Source organism: Larus michahellis, chromosome 4, assembly GCF_964199755.1.
Source record: "Larus michahellis chromosome 4, bLarMic1.1, whole genome shotgun sequence".
Classification (NCBI taxonomy): Eukaryota; Metazoa; Chordata; class Aves; order Charadriiformes; family Laridae; genus Larus; species Larus michahellis.
In genome coordinates this window covers 82,492,505-82,514,523 of record NC_133899.1, presented here as the reverse complement: position 1 = coordinate 82,514,523, position 22,019 = coordinate 82,492,505, and the positions used below count along the sequence as shown (strand labels likewise).

At 36.8% G+C, this 22,019-nt stretch overlaps 1 long non-coding RNA gene across 18 annotated transcripts in view; it reads right to left on the bottom strand.

Moving 5' to 3' along the window:
• The window catches only part of LOC141742801 (uncharacterized), a 343,134-nt gene that overhangs the window by 204,009 nt on the left and 117,106 nt on the right, over positions 1 to 22,019 (bottom strand). For 16 of the 18 annotated variants that reach the window (XR_012586865.1, XR_012586871.1, XR_012586867.1 and 13 more), the window contains one exon: positions 15,512 to 15,662. This is a non-coding gene — a long non-coding RNA (uncharacterized LOC141742801). Of the gene's footprint in view, positions 1 to 15,511; positions 15,663 to 17,239; positions 17,365 to 18,322; positions 18,440 to 22,019 lie in introns of all 18 variants that reach the window. The other 2 variants (XR_012586870.1, XR_012586873.1) reach the window with 2 other exon arrangements.

Genomic DNA, 22,019 nt, shown 5'->3' with positions numbered 1-22,019 from the left:
GCTACTTTAATTTGGCATGTGCCTTGTGAACATCTCAGAACAACATAGAGGTTCTTTCCTCACCTGCAGTCTAAAAGCTATTTTTAATATGAAATTTGTCGTTCTCAGTCTGATCTGCTTCAACCAGAATGACAGCCAAGAACCATGGAATGCCGGTAGAAAGCAAAACAAAATAAACATAAGATGCAGCTGTGCATGCCCAGCCATGGCCTTCCTGCACCTGCAAGGCAGTAATGATGAGACAGCAGTTTTCCAGAGTTTTGTCCTCCTCAGCAACTTCTCTCTGTTCAACTATAAACACCTGGAAGTGTTCAGGGCCAGGCTGGATGGGGCTTTGAGCAACCTGGTCTACTGCAAGGTGTCCCTGCCCATGGCAGGGGGGTTGGAACTAGATGATCTTTAGGGTCCCTTCCAACCCAAACCATTCCATGATTCTATGATAATGGTGTCTTAAGTATAGAAGTCTACACAGATGCCACAGAGGACATTAATCCAGGATGAATAATATTTTACATCTCTCCAGCAATATAACAAGGTTTTGATTTACAGGAAAATCAAGTTCCTAACCACACTTCACATCAAGGAGTTAAACAGATGTAACATGAATATAATGCACAGGGCTCCAGATGCATTAGTAGCATTGTTTCATCATAAAGCCTTGAAGTGGCTATCAGAGAGTAAGGGAAGTTTTTCCTCACACTGTCAAATTGACCAGTAAGATTGACAAATTGAAAACATCATCTTATATCATCTCCCTTCTCTCAGCTGAAAATAAATTACAGTGTAAATGCAATGCTAGAGTGGCTAATAACATAGGACATTTCTACCAGCTTTTATGCAGAGAAGAGAAGATACAGAGATCTTCATCCCCCTGCAGTTTATAAATACACTAAAAAAGATTCAGTGGAAGTGTGATTAAGAGGTTATTTTTGTCTTAATTCTCTGGATGTGCAGACAATAGATGATGCTGCAGTTTTGTAAAAACATTAAAAAATGTGTGGATCTACAAAACCAGTTAAGGATTTACTTTATACTGCATCTTGCAAGGCACAAACATCATCCATTACAGTATCTTTCATGCTGTAGGCACTTTTAAAGGGAAGAGAAGACGTACACTCTGGTTATTTTATTCAATCTAACCATAAATAATCTGTTGAATAACCTCATGGGTAAGAGAGAAATAATTTTCTATGCATAAAGCACCAGGTTGGGACTAAGCATATATATATGTACATGCACACAGACACATATGTACTACTTCAACTGCTTGCACAAATTTTAGAAGTGATAATGACAAGTTGTGTCACATAGTAAAAATACTAGGTTAAAATAAATACACTACATGTTGTTCATTGTTACTTTGACCAATTGAAACCTTCCAGACCTGTGACATAACAACGCAGAGATTGATATTTAAATAAATTAAAAGAATAAAGAAAGAAATCACTTCGCTGAAACTGACTGAAATTTTACCAAGAACGGTACATTTTTTAACAGTTGTGTAAGATTCAACTGTGGTTGTCAATGAAGGTTGTATTGGGTGTATGTGTCTGCACTGGGGCGACTGTTGAAGGATTCAGTCTGTCTCTTTGGAGAATCAGAATAGTAAAGACAAATACATGCAGTACTTTTTTGCTCTCGTATTTTTAAAGCTACCAAATTTTTGTTGTGCAGGAGACCTCACTCTCCTTCTTCCCAGCTCCACCACACAAAAAGCTCCAGAGTTTTTGTATAATTAGCACAGCACCAAATCCTGCTACCTTTAAGCTAATGGCAAAAGTCTCACTAAGTTGAACAGGGACAAAATTTGGTCCATTAACTAACTACAACTGTAAATAAATAAAATGAACTTGTCCTCAAAGTCAGAAACAGGACTCAGCCAACAAACCTCTTGGAGAAGAAGAGTCAGTGGCAAGTACTGCCATACCAATGTAAGGCTCTTGACTGTCCCACAACCCGTTAGTTTTCATTTCAGCAAGCAGTTATCTGTAGAAACTAAACTGGATTGTCTCAGTCTGCTAAGTAAACAAACAAAAAGTTTTAAAACAATATAATAATGTCAAAATAGCCCCATGTCCTTCAGGTTTGGAAATTCAGATGATTCTCTCCTGCAGCCAAGAGCTACTCAGCACCAGCTGAGACCAGAATATCTCTGACAGCAGGCCACTGATGGCATATAGCCCACACCCAGCCAAGGTTAAAGTAGCTCTCAACTGCTTTTAACGTAGAATCAGTAGGGTCACAGGTTCCAAACATACATTGCCCTTGACCCCTAGGGACTGACAGCATGCCAACAACTTGACAGTAACAGTCTGTTTTCATATTCTAGTACCATAGAAAATGTGAAGCGGATCAACCACAGTGATAGTGACATTGCATTTACCCAGAGGTCAGAGTATATATATACATATTTATCATGGACTAATTAATGCACTATACATTTACCTATTGTATTGAAAACTAAGGTGCATTCCATGTGCACATAAGTCTTAAATCCTGAGGGGAAAATTAAGAGAAAGTTCTTATCGACCTATTTCCTACCATTCTCAGAGCATCTGCTCTTTGTCCAACTTGGCCCACATGTAGAGATGGAAGCCTCATAGAAAAGAAGTGACTCACAAGCAAAGGGAAGCTGGCTGCCTCCAAAGGCAACATATCATAAACAAAATACTCCGAAGAATACAGTCCTGCCACAGCAAGACTGAATGAAACAAACCCTTTCTGTTTTTCTTTGCCTGACCTGTAGATTGCATATTGCTAAAGGGTATCTGCTGTTTAAAACTTCTTAGAGTTGCTAGGCACAAGAACGAAGAGTTACAGCACAGTCCGAACCCTTATTTGAAAGGTCTTGCTTTTGTAAGTACTTACTCAGTGCTTACGAATCTATTGGCTGCTTAGGGTGACCTTAGTGGGTCTATTTCTGGATAGTATAAAGGTGACAGTGCTTTTCTACAGCAGACAGAGTCAGTAAAGCTCCTAAAATGGCATAAAGTAAGGAAATTGGAATACTGAAAGAATTCTTGATTAAAAGCAGCACCAGATCATATTGTGATCATCAGATACCTAAGTATCATAACAGTCTACAGTAAATTTCTAAAAGTTAGAACAGGCAGATGCCTATAAAATTATTAAAAGTTATAATGACAAACTGACTAAATTATCTAATACATCTATTCTAAAATAATAATTTTTTGCATAGATTTCATTGCAGAAATTATAGAATTTTTCTAGAACAACTTATGTCTAGCATCGTGTTGTGCCAGTATGCAGAGCAGTTTGAGGAAAATAAGCAGAAGCTTATTTCACAAATATATGATTTGCCTCATCTTGGTTGCATTTATATAATTTTCAAGGCATATTCTTCATATCTAAGTATGTTCTGTTGTCATATTAGGCATGTAGAAGGAAAAGGGAAGTAAGTATGGAACAATTTTTACAGCTTTCTCTTCCAACTCTCCATGCTTGTACAGAACACAAAAAAATTCAATTCTTGGAATAAATTTGCAAGGTTATTATACTGCCTCTTCCAATATTCTTTGGGAAACAACACTTTTTGTTAGACATTTCACACTGTACCGAGTTTATAATTATTCATCCTGTGTGCATTCAGAATGTAAACTAATAAAACGTCTGTTTTGGCCCATCAGCTATCGTAGGGTGCTTGCTCTACTGAAGAAATTAAATGCAGCTGAGCTGAATGCCTGATGGTTGATTAGGCTCACATATTGCAATTTATTGAAACAAACAGAATCAGAAGGAAAGTATAAACAAATTAATTTTACTTCTAAGACTGACAAATCTATACTGATAAAGCAGTAAATTTATGGTAATATTAATAGCATAATTAAATGATAATTGCAAATTCTGATATTATTTTAAATTATTTGAAGGTGTATACCAAGCCTGGAATGGAGGCTGTAATTTTGACAAGCTTTGATACCAGCCATTGTCATTAATTATTCAAAAGCAAGCTTCATTAGGCTTTCTGGGAAGTTGACCACTGTTTCTTTTTCTAATTTTAAGAATGTCCTGGAAGAAAAAAAAATAAGGAAAAAAGAGAAAGGGATTTACATTAAATCAATTTTGGTTTTCGGAATGACATAGCTACGCTGTATCACTCTCCTTCTGCCTTTTGTGATTAATTGATCCTACATTTGAAGTCATTAAACTTTGTCACTAATTTTCAGTGAGCTTGGGATAGAACCTTAATTCCCAAAGCAGCAGACCCTGAAGCTCTTCAGAATCAAGAATGAGATTTGCAAGGATGGGACTGGTCTTTGACAGGAGGAAGCTTTTAAATTCTTTATCAGAGGAGAGCCACAAGCCTTACCGCATTCAGAAAGAGACAGAAGACACATTTCAATAAAAACAATAAAAAAAGAAACACAGGAAACAGAAAGGGAAGGAAAATAATGGGCACACAGAAAAAAAAAATGGAGACAAAAAGAAATGGACAAATGAAAGAAGGAAAAAACCAAAACCTTAAGTGGCCTGTGAAATGCAACCGAAGAACTATACTACATGATCAGCATGCACTTAGGCATTGTTGCTTTGAGTACTCTGAAACAATGATGACGAATTAATTCAGAATCACTGAAAGGTTGAGGTAGAGAATGACTGGAAGTCATCTTGTCGTCCACTTGCTCAAGCATGGTCACCTAGAACAGGTTGCCCAGCACTATGTCCAGACAGCTTTTTAATATCTCCAAAGACGGGAGACTCCACAACCTCTCCAGGAAACCTGTGTCAGTTCTGTCACCCGCTGCCTTTTCAAAAGAAATCTATCTTTTCAAATTAAAATGGAAAGGAGTCTTTCTTAATGGAGTGGAATCTTCTTTAATGAAAGCATTGTTGAAATTGCTTCATGTGAATGAACTAGAAATATTTCTTTTAAAAAAAAACAATTTTCAAAAAAATATATGTTTTGAAACATTACCAATGTTTCAAATTAATCAATGTAATCAAATCATTTTGTGTTTATATGAAAATTGATATCATAATTATGTCCTGAATCATCACTTTAAGGTCAGAAATTACATTAAAAATCCTTTGTCTGTCATTGAATCATAGAATGTCCCTGACTGTTGGGGTAATGACTATGAATTTTCAACCGATATTACATGAAAAAAGAAAATGGTTAAAATGTTAAATATTGGCATTTTCCATTAAAAGGCCACTGGCAAAGAAGAAAAAAGTTCACAGGAAACATTCTGATCACCTCTACAGCAAATCAAGGAATCAGTCTTTTTACCACTAAGAGGTTCGTTGTTCATTTTCAGCCTGAAATGCATCTCTGTCTCCAGGAATTGTATTACTGCCCTCATGTCCTACAAAAATAACTTTTCAAGCAGTGAGAGTTGCCACGCATTCAGTCTGGTTTTCTTTGTTTCCTTATTTTTTCATGGTCATAGAGTCACTTGCACCATTTGTGTCCTCCTTAATCTCTCATTTACTTCACCATATTGGAAATACTCTAATTAAATTGGTTTAGTCTCTTCACAGACAGGCTCTATGATGAACATCTACAGAGGTTTTATCCTACAGCCTCTGGAAATTTTGCAAACTACTAGAAGACTACGGGGGGGTGGGGTGTCTCTTATCCCTGCGGCTATAGAGAATACTTCAGTTCTTGTTTGTATTATCCTGTAGGTTAGCACACTGAAGATATTAGCTTACATTAATTAGAAACCAAAACAGTAAGTGATGAATTCATAATCAGCTCTATTAGTATTTATGGAAAGCCATAGGATTATAAGCAATTGTTGAAAATTAAGCATAGTTATCACATTGCTGTTTCACAGTGTATCCTTTTCAGCTTTGTTGGTTCTTGTCACATCTGAGTTCTTCCTGAAGAATATTTGCTGATCTTCAGACAAGATGGGTGTGTGAAACATGAATTACAAGATTAGTCAAACTGCATAATAATCTGTCCAGAACAGGATGAGAGATAAATACCACTTCCTTAATGCAAGTGTTGTTGAAATTGCTTGATGTGAATGAACAAATTAAAGCAAACTGCTAAGAAAGTTAATTTTCAGTCAGTTCTGCAAATTACTGCTGATGACTATGAAAGTTGCTCCTGGCTGCAGATTTAGTTAATAGCAATGTACATGATGAACTACGTGCGATACCACAATACACCAAAGTTCAAACAAGGCCATGGGGCAAGATGACACACAATTCTTTTTCCCCTTTCTCATTTACATACCAATAGCTTTAGTTCTAAGGAAATGTTACATTTTTGTTAAATGGTTAGGTGCTACTATGAAACAGTGGGATTCAGAAAATAAAGTATATGGATCTCCTAATGAACCTTTTGACTGAAAACAATGAATGCATTTCTTACTGTCATTCATCTCAAAAATCAGAGGAAAGAGCAGTGTGAAAACTTAGACCTCTCCACAAAAAAAATCTCTGTACAAGAAAAAAATTAAATCTCTGGCTGATGTTAATAGGCCTGACTGTCACTCTGAGGTACCAGATTTATGCAGATTTCACAAAATTCATACACGACTCCACACCGCAAATATGTAACTTAATTATTTAAACTTAATATTTAAGAAGATACTGCTAAAACACTGAATCTCTTCTGCTTACAAACTGCATACAGCCAACAGCAAATTTTTGAAATAAAACTTCAGCATGGTATTAGAAATAGCTGCTATGTTGATTAGTCATGTAATCAGCAAATGGAAATAAGTCAACACTGATATCAGGAAGACAGCTAAGCATATATTTAAGGCTTTAAATCTAACATTCATAACTTGTTCTGCCTTTTTAAAAATACAGCCATACAAGCTCAGGGCCAAATACCATTCATCTGAGATCTTACAAGCAGTCCCTTTTCTCCCCAGAGCTTTGGTTTGCATGCGGTCTCACTTTTCACCTAACACCATGTCTATACCACTCAGGAGCCACTTAATGAGATGGTTGGTTTTATTTGTCAGAAAATACTGGATTATGCTGATTTTTAAGGATAATTTTTTTCAATTTACTGAAGTTTAAAGTGAGTGAATGCTCCGTGTGTGGTCATAGAGAAAGATAGCTATCTGCAGGAGTAGGGAGAACAGAAAAGCATCTGTTTGGTACAACCAAGGCTGGTTCTAGGGATGGACAAAGCAGGTGCTATGGAGTGATGGGAGGAAGACACTAGCCAGGGCGCACGGCCCAAGCCCCCTCCGCCACAGTGCCAGGTGACTCCCTCCCCACTCCTGCCTTCGCCACTAGGGAGGGAAAAGCTACACTGGGTGAAAGAGGAGCTCATCAAGCAGCTGGGATAGAAAGACTTCTACCACCAGTAGAACGTTACCCTCCATTCCTCAGCACTAGCATGAGTATGTCAGGCCCTGCCTTTCCTCATCCCTCTGCTTCCCTCAGGACTGCCAGGAAAAAAAAGTATTTAAAAAGCCTTGGGCTACCTTAGAGCCATCCCCCTTGGATGGTAAAGTTCAAATCTCCACTGTGCCACATTCTGGCTATCCCCTCTCACTTTTATGTTGAAAATCTCAGCCTGATGTAGCAGGAGAAATATTTTAACATCTTGAAAATATTCAAGGTGTATGAAAAATATTTTTGTCTGCTTTCATTTACCAGTGGTCCTCCATTACTTCATCTCATTTCACTGCTTGTTTAATTTAACACAGCAAAACGCATCATACAGGTTGGAATACACTAGTAATTTCAAACAAACATTCAATTACATAAGCTAGTGACTGGATTCACACATGTCTTCTATTTAAGATTAAGCATTTGCATGTTTATTTATTCAAAATTCATGTTCAATTTCAAATGCATAAGTTTGTGCAGGAATATGGTTTTTTTCCAACTACGATAAGGAATAGCTTCTCCACTGACAATAAAGTACATAGAAAAAGCTTGATATTTTTTCCACTATTTCTCTTGCCTGTTTCTCAAATTCGGGGAAACTGTCAAAAAATTGTTTCACCACATGCAAAATCCCACTTACATTGCAGTCACCATCTTACTTTACTGTGCTGCTTATCGGCTTACCTGCTGTTAAAAGAGAGGTTTGTTTAACCTTATCTTCTCATCTTTGTATCATGACAGAGTACCAAGCCTCAAACCAGTCAGCTGAAAACCAGGAATAATTTCTAATACGAAATGCTTCTCTGCATACATCACTTTCCCCTCAGAGGTAAAGGAAACACAGGCAGAAAACCAGCCTTGTTTCTAACAAATTATGCCCAAACTAACAGAACTGAAATGATCTCTCTATGAAGCACATCGGTAGCTGTGTTGGTTCCCTTATAAACATTTCTGGAGTGGAGCAGACAGAAGATTTTGTAACAAGGAAACTAACATCTCCTACAACATTGGTGCATGTTTTTGCAAAACCAAAAAAAAAGTTATAAAGATTCAACAGAAACACTATTTGTTAAAACAAGCTTATAGTCAATAGTTGAGTCATTTTCTAAGAATAGGTGTGATGAAAGTCACCCAAAATAACAGAAGTGGAAAATGGTAGGAGAAACCAACTGGGAAGTGTGCTTGGGCAGTTACAAGAGGTTTTCCCATAAAACTGGAATTTAAATAAAGGGCTTGCCTTTAAGGAAAACAAAAAGAAACTGACCAACTTCATAAAGCTACCACAATATATTTATATAACCAGGTTTATTAATATTATGTATAACATTTCCCAAATATCTATCATCCCAGATAAATATTCTCCTTGATCTGTTAAAATTCACAGAGACTCCAGAGAAGACTGAGTTCCCAATTTGTTCTAAGCACACAGTGAAACAAAGTCCTTCTCTAAGGAGATTACAGTCTTAAGGAGAGAGGGCGGGATATGGGTCAGGATCCTCACCCTGCCTCACTTACATATATTAAGGAAAACAGATTTACTGCCAAATCAAGTGACTTACAAAATGTGACAGCTGTGCTGTCTTGAGATGTTGACTCCAGCGTCTGGAGTTTGGGTTAACAAGTCCCTGATATTCCTGTGCCTGAGCATTCATTCCTCCCGCTGCATTTCAGTTCCCTCCTCTTAGCTGCAGTGACACAGCTGGTTCTGAAGCCACACTGTAAATAAGATGATTGAAATGACCCAGACTAAATATAAGCCGGTTTGTGTTTGGAAAACGTCTGAAAGGTCTTTATAGCTTTAATAGTAGTGGACGGGGAAGAAAAATTAAGAGAGGGCATGTCAAGCTTTGACTGGAAATGTTACCCACCTAAATTTTAACTGGACAATTCAGAGTCAGCAGATTTCTGCATTTCACAGCTGCATTAACAGCTCGCCTCCAGCCCTAAGCCTTTCTGTAAAACAGAGGGAGGATAAACTAATGCAACTGCTCATCACTTCTCTATTCTGAGCAGCCTATCTGGTCTGACACAGCTACAACCGATGTCCTTAGACAAGTGCTAATGTAATGTACTCAACCCCATTTTTAGTGTTCTTTCTGATAGCAATATCCTTTCCACACCTGTGACCAAGGGCTACCATAACGTCACACATTTTAAGCACGAAACATGCTAGAGACACATCTATGTTTCAGGCTAACGATCAGTTGTGCAGATCTCTTAGGGCAGAACTGATACTACCCAGATGTTTTGGTTGTTGATCAGCAAGAAGAGTAGGTCCCAATGGAATTCTAAAAATGCAAAATGGGAACACAGAAAAAAAACCCTGAATCTACAACACTAGCAGTTATGTCTCTTGGGAAGGCAGAATTTTTACATTCTTGATCCAAAATTCATAAACTCAGAAAAATTATTCAACTGCTAACTTACAGCAAACTTGTTTAACTGAAATTCCAATCTTATAAGCCTCCTTTTCAAACCTAGGGATGATTTAATAGCCTCCTGCTTCATTGGGTTTAAGATTCCCTTCATTGTAAAGATTTCTCTAAACTGCTTCCCTTCATGAGCACTAGATTGCAGAGGAATAATTTCTCTGCAGTATTTTCTTAGTGAAAAGGTCCGCAAATTGATTTTTCACCCTTCGCTCTTCCTCTCAAGAAAAAAATTGAAAATAAACAAGCCAGACTGTCACTGAATGTATGTACATCTTGTTCCTCAAGCAGCTTTATAACAAGCAACATAAATAAAGTATTAGACTTGCATTAATAATAAAACCTACTCAAAGTGCTCACAGAAGCATTGGGGGGTTTCATAAAATTGAACACACTTTACTAAACTGGGAAACCTGAGAAAATTGAAAGTATTTCCTCCCTCTTAAACTAAAGGAAGAAGTTAGACCTCTTGTTCTATGGGAATGCCAAACAACAAAATATTTCTCTATAATATCCTTAGCACTGTAATATTTTTACAAATTGGCTTGCTCTATGTATACTCCATATTTAAAGTATTTCATCCTGCCACTATACCATAGGAAAGAGTGTAATCTCAGAGGGAACCAGGACTCAAACTGTTAAAACCTTTCATATATTTAAAGAAACTTCTTGAATGACACCTTGGAATGAAGACCACAGGTAGAATACATTCCCTCAAGAAAAAGTACCCATAACTGTCACTTACATTCTGCTGAACTTCCTGACTGTAGCCTGGAGAGTTGATAAAATTTGTTAACGAAATGCCTATTTTCAAGCTAAACAGCTATGACAACAAAATGCTTGGAGATATTTGCAACATACATGACATCTTTCTTCACAACTAGATCTATTCATACTCAAAAGCAAAAAAACCATCTAGTACTGGATGACTTTGCATCAGATACTTTATTTTAAAGAAAATGTAAAATGCAAATTAGGTTTCTATATTATGCATAGGATTTTCCTAGTGTAAAAGACATGCCAATTTTATATACCTCTAAGCATCATCCCAGAGAAAGTGCATTGAAAAGTGGCACTTTGTGCTACTGTCACTAACCTAGCTCTCACTGTGATCTTGGCCAAGTCGTTCTCCCTTTTTGTCTCTCGAAGAGTGACTGAACCTTCCTACTTGAAAAATATGAGATTATAATAAACAAATATTTAACATCACAGAGAACCTGTGTGAGTTAATGTAGCATTTGGAAAGCCATTTGTAGATCTAGAGCACTAGCAAATCCTAAGTGCCATTCTTTTCTTGTACAGAATAGGAAGTAGTGACCAGCAGTGCTCGAAAAAGAGAAGTATGTGAGGCCACAGCTGTGGGCACATGCTCTTTAAAAAATATTCTATGCCATAAATAATTTAAACTTTGCATATTTATGACCTACTTTATTTCACCTGATATTCAGAATGGTTCTATATCTCAAAAAAAGCACATGTATGTAACTTGTAGTTTGCTGAAATATCTTCCAATTGCAACAGCCTGTAAGTGGTCCAAATTTGACAACTTTTACAGCTTGACAACTTAAGTTGGAATATGCTAGTCATTTCAAACAAGCATTCAATTACATAGCCTAAGGCTTGGATTTTTACAAGTTTTCTATTTAAGATTGAGCATTTGCATGTTTATTAATCTTAGATTAGAATTTAGAGCTTTGTCTGAGCACCAAGCTGTCAATCCTTTGATACACAATAAAAAGCTCTTTAATCTCTTCATTATTTGAACTGCAACAGCAAAACTGAAGATTTTTCTGGGATTATTCCTTCACCTCTTCTTTGAGATTAAAAAGTTATTTCAAAACTTGCTTGTACGTTTCTTTCAAAAATCCTTATAACTCCATAAAGCTAACATACATTTCATTAAGAGAATGTTGAATTTGTCTGAATGTTGATTTCACTTGAAATATCTCTCCCAGTAATGAATGATCCTTCCCTTTTCAGAGAAATTCTATACTAATAACATTTTATATTTTTTTTATTATTAATGAGGGAAATTATTGCAACTAGATCAGCTGACTCATAAAAAAAAAATAATCTATAGCTTGTGGGGATACATATCCTTTCTGGCATATCCCAACCTATTCTGGACTCCATCCACGCCCTCTTAAGGATCTTGAGGTCTATGCAGCCCTTTTTGCCAGCCAGAAAAACGGATACCTCAGTATTAGAGACTACTTTTGTCAATAAACCTTCAGCATTTTCATACTTCCAGCTGTACAGATTGAAGTCTGCTTCCAGACCAGCATAAACAGAAGTCAAGTCTGAATTTAACAATGTTGACGAATACCAGACCATCAGAAGCAGCTGACTCCTGGCTGCATTTTCACTAGGAAATTCAAGTATGCTTGAGACAGTATCTTGTTGGTACAGAAGCAGCCCTAGTTCATGATACTAAGAGTTTTAATCCATGAGGACAGTCTCAGTCCATGAAAAGATGACTGTGTTCTGGATCAGTTTAAAAAGATTGTCAGGAACGCATTTCTTCTAGCTAGACAACCTGTGATAGAAATAAATATGGAATTCCAAGATGAAAAGTTTATACAGTTCTCATTAAATGCAATATCTAACCAAGGGAGAAATTAACATCCTGCTACTTACTTACCTAACACCAAATTCCACTTTGACATATTTCCTGGTTATGAAAATGTTGCAAATAATCCAGGTAGTAACCCAAATTCCTGCATCTGCTTTCCAAGGTTTAAGGACTCGGCACCACACTGCGAGGGGTTTCTCAAAAGGCTGAGTTTTACATTTCAAGCCTTCCGGAACAGAAATTTAACCCTTTACAACATTTAGTATTCTTTTCGTTTCACCCCAAGGTTCTGAAGGGTGTTCCAAATATAGACATGGAAGGGCTTTTCACACACTTTCCTTCACTTTGCTAGTGAACTGTCTCATTTAGATTTCTCTTTTATTGACATGCCCCAGTAGTCAACCCTATACCCTATTAATAAATTCACTGCAGTTTCTGCAATATCATTAGATGCCAGTAATTGCACAATTTATAGCAGTAGGAGCCCTAAAATACTGCGAACCTTACTGGCATCTAATTATTTACCTGAAGCCAAATTATACTGTTAAACACAGGAAAACATTTTTCTGGTACTAATTTTCACTGTAGGTATTTACTATGGACAATAGTCAAGCTGCTGATCTTTAGTTTCCCTCCCCACTATCAATTATTTTGACTCTCTAGGACATCAAAGGCTGTGATTTAGAGGCAAGGGGAGCATATTAAATATATGCAAAAAACCTGTTTTTAAAGCATGTACTCTAAACCCAAGCATTACTTTAATCAGGAGAGAAAAACAGAGAAAGGAGGAGGTTTGCATGACCGATCAGAACTAACCAACATTATTCAAATATTGAATGAGTAACAGTTACTATGCACTGAGAAGTTTGCAAACCAGAATGTATTCCTAGATATTGGTAATTATTATTGGAAGACTGCTAATTTCAAGAGAATACTGCACTCCTACATAAATTGCAAAAAAGAAAGCGATGTTAAATTAGTTCGCTATAGAATAAAATATGAATTATTTACTAAGCTTGATTCATGTGCATAATTCTTCAGTCAAGCATACAAATCAGATCAGGTAATTCCACATAATCATATGATTACTAATTTCATATGCAATTACTTCATCGGTGTCTGTAGCTACAGTATTTAGAATTACAAATTTCATATATTCTTGTTTACATATTTTACAGACAGTCTATACAGATACTTAATAAAGAGCTTTAATATCAAATTTTTATACTTCAGTGATAAATATAAGGTATTAAGATAAGGCCATATGCTCATAAGAAAGGTTTCCATCTAACTGTAGAAGAGTACTTGCAACTTTTATCTTTCTTTGGTTTGTAAGACATAAATGGTAGCGTGTTACAAATCAGAGGGATCTTTCTTAATGTCAGATAACACATTTCAATATTCATTTGAGAGTGAACAGCAAATGCAGAGTAGCCTTTTACTTAAGTCCTAACAATTGCTACCACTAAGACTTAAGTAACAATCAAATTGCTGCTGCTATATGTGATAGATCGCTAACAAAGTTTTCTTCTGAAATGTCCTTTTAGATTCCTATGTAGGTAGGAACTGAAGAAAATTATTCAATAGTCAGAATTTCTGCTGATGGTTACATTCAACAGTCTGTTCTGATTTGCAGTTTCTATGACTACTGGAGCAGCACTAATTTCTTCAAATTGAAAGGAAACAGAATCCAATTTGTATATTTAAACAAGACCATGCACAATTTTCTTTGAAAGCTATTCCAGCAGAAAGAGCATATCTATCTATATATCTATTTTAACCCAAAACCACAGGAATATATATTCCATTTCAAAGATTTAACAAAGCAGAGAAAAGCAAAATCAATTTTAACTACATATTTTGTATGTAATATTGGGGCATTTTAGCCAGTATTGAAAGAATTCTACTTTTAGCTTTTCTAAATGTTCACTACCAGCCCTGTGAATTTTTTAATGGGGAAAAAATAATACAATAAAAAGAAGAGCATAAATACCATGTTTCCTTCTCAAAGACCTTCCTGTGCATCTTACATGCTTTCAGCTTACAAGGCTAAGGATCTTTTTTTTTTCTCCTGTATCACTTACACCTGTTATTTAATTTGAATTCCCTGAATCTAACACAAGGAAGCACTAATATATATGCAGATGTTGTGAGATTATGACTCACTGTATTGATTTCAATGGTACTAGTCACAAATTCATGTGTCTTTTCTAGTAACTCCAGTTTCTTAAAATATATTGTAGTCTTCACCACAAGAAGTCTAATGACAACAGAAAAGCACACTGCCAGAATAAGCATAATCCATCATACCTACTGTAGGTATTTCTAATTGAAAATGCTGTTCTTATATTTTTACTTGGCTTTAATCTATCACCTTTTAAAAATAAATTTAATTTTACTCCATTTAAGCATGCACCTGCTGGTTTCACATTCAAAAGGATCCCTCAGACAAAGAAAATTGTAAGTACAAAAAATTATCGCTTTGATGAGCCTCACTGCTCTGCAACAGGGCAGCCACACAGCCCCCGTCAGCCAGGCAGCCAGCACAGGAGGCAACTTGCAGCGCTGGAGAGCCCGCACAGCTGCTAGTTAGGGACCTGCATTCTGGATAACCACAGAGCCTCCCAGCCAACTAGCCTGATGTCCTTGTTTGATGCCAGCTGGCTCACCTGTCCAGTTTCCCTTCAAATATTGATGAATTGACATAAAATACGTGTCTGTTAAATCAACATTTTTCAAGGCCTTGCTGTTCTGCCAGAAAAACCATGACTGGATTTAAAACTAAGTACTGGAAAATAAATTAGGATTTCATTTCCTGACTTAAATCAAAGCATTAGCGAATCCATCCTTTTTCCTACAGTAATTCTCTCATCCTAATTTTGCTTTGTGACAAATTACTTCCTTTCTTTGAGAAGTCCTCCAGAAGGAGCAGAAAATATAAAAAACATCTTCTAGGGCACAGCGAAGGAATTTTCTCTAGTTTTCATTTCTTTCAGTGAACACCCAATACTAAACATCATTCTGCAACCCTCAGAGTCTGACCATGTACTTCCATATATATCTTAACACACATAAAAAGCTTTACGGGCTAACAGCGAAAGATATTTTCTTCTTTATAGAAGCTAGCCTAAGCTATCCATTTCATGCATCAGTTGGGAAGCTATGTGGAGATAGCCTTTCTTACCTTTTGGTTGTCTTCAGGAAGAGAAATGCGAAGGCCAGTCAGTCTCCAGAAGATACAGTCATACCACATTGAGAATCAGTGCTTGACGGGATGGAAGACTCCAGGTTCAATCAGTTGTTGTGAAATTGCTCTTAGAACAGGCCTGAGCAAGCTAAAAGCAAATAAAAATTTTTCTTTTTAGATTTTAAGAACAGATAACAATCACCACATTAGCTAGGAAACAAGGAAAGGGAAAAACAACATATTTTATAATCACTTATATTTGTGCTTTGTTTAAGTTAGATCAGCAGGCTTCTCTTATCCTAAAAAATTTAGTTAATATGCTAACAGATACTTCACATCATCCCCAGCTGAATGCTGTGATATACATCCAGTCCTATGCCTTCCATCTATATTAATGGAAAACAGTTGAGACCAAGTAGCCTAAATTTTATCTATTTTTGGTAGAATTAAAATAAAATTCCTCTGCCTTCCATCCCTCTCTCTGTCCCGTCTCCCCATCACTTAGTATCCAAAAACTTGAGCACAACATTTTCCAAAGTTGTTATGACTGTTTCTATTATGAAAAATAGACACTTTACGACATATGGCTTTTTAAGTTAGTCATTATGCCACCACATAGCTTTTACACAGCTACAGATGAGTTCTAAGTCTCAGGGAAAGATGGGATGCAAGGTCATTGCCAACGTCACTTTGGAAAATGAGATTTAAACTAAGTTACTTTGACACTTGAACAAAACGTCTGACAGTCACAGGTTCATAACATGTTTGTATACACTAATGGGATTCTTAAAATTAAGACAGAATTTTATTGTAGATAGTTGGCTGAAGACAGATTATCATCAACATCTTGAAAGGGGCATAGAGGAAAACACAAAGCATCCTCAGAATTCCAGCTTTCTAATCTTATCAGGTTTTTTTCTTACGAAGAAAGACTGTTTTCATGGATTTACTTAAAAATGTCTTAGCAAATAAAAATTGTATGAAAACTATATTATCTAGCGTGCCGTCATCAAATCTGGCTTCAGACAAATCCATCCAGTTTATCTAGTCCTACTGAAACATTTATTATTGCTCTAAACACGAGAAAAGGAATTCCTGATTAAGGGAACTCCCAGAATAAAGTAGTACATACAGCAGAAAGATCTTGAAAATCCAAAATACGGATTATAATCCTGCACAGTAAATTCATAAATTGACAGGATGTATTGACAGGGCCCATTCCCACATGACAGTGTATTTCATCAGTCCGGAGAGGTTGTCATCTACTGTCTCTGAATAATTCACTGTGCAAAACTAACTCACGAATGATGGTGGTGGAATTATGCCATTTGAATTATTGGGTGGGAAAATCCATGAATTTTCCCGACTGCAGTGGAGAATAATTATTGCTAGTCCATTTAGGACAAAATCTAAAAGTCACAAGCCTTTACAGCTTCTGCATCTGACATAATTTCTGTAATCTCCTGAGCTCTGCACACTGAGTAAACCTAGGCACAAGAAGGTTTCTTGCAAGTAATTATTTATGTTTCAGCAGCTAGGTTACAAATCTGTTACACCCTTTTTTGTGTTGTTTGTTTTTATGCTATGGTTCTGCTTACTGTTTGTACTATTGTCTAAGTACTGAACTCTGTGTCCTTTATGTGTTTTCAGAGACAGATGATTCAGTATTATTGACCTCCATGAGATACAGAATAGAATGGTTACCAAATCATGCATACTACTTACTGTTTGAGGCCAGCGCGTTCACTCTTTAATGAATTATTCCAGCTCCAGTGATATATAAAAACCAATCTGTTTGCTATTTTTGGTTAAAAAGACACCCTGCCTTGGCTATCACAGTTACAGAGTGACTGAAGTGGAGCATGTTTGATGTTTTGATGATAAAGATGAAAACAGCAGGCAGGAAAACAGAAAACAAAACAGAACTTCAGTTAAAATGCTGGCTTTCATTTCCATTTCACACTATGATTATATTACTGGCCCTGAATGTGTCTTTTCCACTTTCCCCCTCCTTTTTTCTTTTATTTTTTCAAAGTCTGACTGCCCAAAGAGCTATTTTTAACAGGACTTATGTGTTCTAGCTTCCCTTTCCAGGCGTCTGTTTTACAACATTAACAGTAAGAAGTAAAAAGCAGTGGACACACACAGGGTGAGACAGAGATGAAGTCTGAATGATAAAACCTTGAACTGAAGGAATCCACAAGTGCTTGCCCAGATTTCCTTTCTGGTATCATTATACACTGGATTTATTAATGAAAATGAATGACCGGTAAAACTCTTTTTTAAGTAACCAAGAAAATGACAATCCTACCCAAAGCCTCTTTTTATTAGGGTATGATTGAGGCATCTGTAAGGTTTTGAAGGATTTTTTTATTCTAAACCACAAAACATTTAATGAATCAACACCTTCTAGTCATAAGAATTAAGATAGGACCAAATTAAGTTTCTTTTGTCATGAATAAGCATATTTTAAAATGCACTACTCTTTCTAAATTAAGAATAAGCATGAGTTTTCTTATTATTTTTGTCCAAAATCCTATGGTTCATCTGTAATAAATGCAACAAGAACCAAGTAATTTGTATTTTCGGGGCTCCCAGAGAATTTTCCTAACACGGAACACATGTAAGTAGTCATCATCAGGTAGGTTAGTTAAACATTGAAAGCCATTTCTGTTTAGTTAATTTATATATTGATAAAGTAAGCTTGTTAAACTGAGCAAAGGAATAAGAGGTGCTGAATTTTAAATAGTGCTTGTTGTTCTTCATGCTGAGCTACTGCCCATCTTTTGCAGGCATTTCTTTGCATACCCATAAACTCCACCTCTGCTGTGATGCAGTTTGGATCCCAGGTGATGACAACTTTGTCAGATTGAGTCAGTTCAGAAATAGTTTGTTGTTCCAAAGGCCCTCTAACATATAAGTTACCTGTATTAAAAAACATGAGAAGTGGTTCTCTTGTAACACGATAGTCAAGAAATTCCAGATTGTCCCTTAAGAAGCTTAGAACTGTCGCTTGGTTCAAAAGAGACCAATACTTTTAGAGTAACACCTTGTCTCTGGCTCTATTACAGATGTCAGAATGGCACACTGACTTGCCCAAACAAGGAAACCGGCACCACTCTTACCGACAAGTTAACCGAGGACTTCCAGGGGGTTACTTAAAACATATTAGCATTCTTAATAAAGCGGTACTTAAAAATAGAGTAGAACTTCATGGATCTAAAGTAGATGTTTGCAAGAATTCCTTGACAACTTGTTTTACTGTCTCTCAGAGGAATTTCTGAAGTTTACTTGATTTTATATTCTCTACTATTAATCATGAAAGGAGCTTCATCAGACTTGTCAATACACCAGGTCCAGATTATGTAATTTATAGAAACATTGTACGATTCTCATGCCAGAAGCGGTCTCCTCATCTCAAAATATGTATTTTGAGTGATTGTTGTTTCTACTCAATCTTTTTAAGAACACTGAGGAAAGCTCTCTGTTTATGTCAGTGGGCACAGTACCAAATGTCAATGGAATCTTTTTCATTTACATCACCAGCCGCAGACAATGGCCTGCTAATTAGCAGGTTGTTAACGTTAGCAATCATACCACATTAACACAGGTTCAAAACAAGGTTTATGTGAGATTGGATAAATTCATGAAATGGAAAGCCATTGAAGATTACTGAAATTATATAAATCTGGCAAATTGCTGAAGACAGAGAGAAGACTCAGAGAAGGTTTTAATACCGCTTTTACTTATTCTTACAGCCTTCGCTTTTGGTCAGAGATGCTCATGTACATGAACTTTCAGTGTGGCACAACAGGGTCATTACTATTTTCTTAAATGACATGGAGAAAGAATGAAAACACTGCTTCCCTTTTATCACCCCAGGAGTCATCACTGAATCTCTGATTCAGTAACCTTCAGTGTCTTGCTCCCAGACCTTCCAAAATTCCAGTTTCAGTTCAATTTTTGAAAAGGTTGACACTCTCAGTCAGGGGAAAAGAGATTTTAAATAGTTTTACCATTTAAGCTTAAAGCATTCAAAGCTTATATTATTGCTGCTTTCCATGCTTTATTTTCAGCTGGTGACTGCTCATAATTAAAATATTCAGGCCTGTTGCGATTAAGTTAAATAGCTTTACTCTCAGACTACTGGCAGTTGCAAAGTACACAGCAGGACTTTTTTCATTTCTAATTAAGCTTCTTAGCATGAGTCACATTTGTAGAATCAGAAAAGGAAACACTTAAAAAGACTACATTTGTCAGGGTCCCTCTCCCCAAAGCAGCTACTTATCTAGGGATGAAGCTACATATAGGAAAAGCCCTGGAAATGTTAGTCAAAGACAGCTGAATATGAGCCAGCAGTGTGCCCAGGTGGCCAAGGCGGCCAATAGCATCTTGGCTTGTATCAGAAATAGTGTGGCCAGCAGGACAAGGGAATCATCCCCCTGAACTCAGCACATCAAACACTGTGTCCAGTTTTCGGCCCTTCACTACAGGAAAGACATTGAGGTGCTGGAGTGTGTCCAGAGAGGGGCAATGAAGCTGGTGAAGGGTCTGGAGCACAAGTCTTATGAGGAGCAGCTGGAGTTGTTTAGTCTGGAGAAAAGCAGGCTGAGGGGAGAGAGACCTTATTACTCTCTACAACTACCTGAAAGGAGGTTGTAGTGAGGTGGCAGTCAATCTCTTCTCCCAAATAATAGGATGAGAGGAAATGGCCTCAAGTTGCACCAGGGGAGTTTTAGGATGGATATTAGGAAAAATTTCTTCACCAAAAGGGTTACCAAGCGATGGAACAGGCTGCCCAGGGGAGCGTTTGAGTCACCATCCCTGGAGGTATTTAAAAGACGGGTAGATGTTGTGCTTAGGGACATAGTTTAGTGGTGGACTTGGCAGTGTTAGGTTAATGGTTGGACTTTATGATCTTAAAGGTCTTTTCCAACCTAAATTATTCTATACCTGCCCACCTCCTAAATATTTCCTGTAGTTCTCACTGGCAAGCTCAGTTGGAAAATGTCTGCAGGAACAAAAAATGTTTCTTGTCACACAGAAATGTTCAAGTTGCTTATTTTAAGAATCATGTACAGAAGTGCCTGACATAATAATGCAACTGTTCAGGGTAAGGATTTAGTTTCCAGAAAAAGTTGTATTACTGAGGAAGAGGCACATTACCAAAACCTAGATAAAATAAAATATGAATTTAATTGCTGAGATCTATTTTTCTACAATCCAAAATATTATTATATCTGCAATTCTCAAATTATTTCAGGGAGAGTGCCAACATCATAAAATACAGGAAACAATAATGAGAAGCCCTCCTGCCTCTGTGGTGGCACCTTAAATTATTTTTGATGAACGAGGCAAGCTTCCAAAATTTCCTTTTCAGAAATCCAAGCCAATAGTCAGATTGAATAAAATCAAGCTTGGCTTAGTGGCAGGCAGTTGCAGTCTGGGGAAAAGAACCTTCAGTTTCCCTTCCCTTTCCCAGGACACTTTTGCTTAATAGCACAAACCCACAGAACACAGACTATTAGCTCACAAAGCCTTTTTAGCTTTTTAATAATCTGTGGGAACCATATGAGTATTTAACTAAGCGCTGTTCTCCTTTAGCCTGCTTCCTAGTCCCAGCTTTCTTCAGCTTTTCCTTCATGAATATATTTAAATCTAAGCAGCTTCCCCTTGTCTTTCTTGTCTGTACTTAGCAGTTTAGTAGTTTGAAGGACAGACAGCTGAATTTTTTCAAACTAATTTTTTCTTTTAAAAAGAGCCTCCAACAAGTACAGGTTTAGAAGGCGAGAATGAAATAAGCTTGTGTCCCCACATGGGTAAACTTTTAACATATTTCAAAACAGAGCTTATTTGCTCGGCCCTACTATATCTCTAAAATTATAATTCAAAAAAAACTAAAACCAAAATAAAACAAACCCCATGGTTTTGTCTACAAATAAGCATATATAGACTGATCTACAGTGATCTATGTATGAAATAAGAAGCTGATGTTCAGCTTCTCAAAAGTGCATCAGGACCAATGATTCCCAAGTCAATAAATAATGGTAAATACATACAGCTTTTGAAGAATGAATAAACTGGTTTAGTTCTAAACAGCCAGCTACAGTTTCAGTTATACACCATACTATGGATCTGATCACAGAGTAGAAATAGATCAATTTTAAAGAGCTTAGGGAAAAGCATAAAAAAATGTCTTCAAATTATTAGGAGGATCAACTTGTGAAGAAGAAAAGCGTCAGAACGATGTATGGCTAAACTGCTTTCTTGGGTAAAACAGAAAACCCATTTGTAGCATTAGCAAGGTTTTAAACAGAAATAGTGTTACTTTGAATGATATACTGAGTTACAGAAAGCAGCAGCAAGTAACAGTCCTACTCCTCCAGAACTCTCTAGATGTACACTCCACGCACCCGCATTTTCTTCCCTGTATTATCCCCAGTGTTCAGACACGCCTATGGGCTATATCCTGAGATGGCAGCAACATGTAGGTATCTAAGCTACC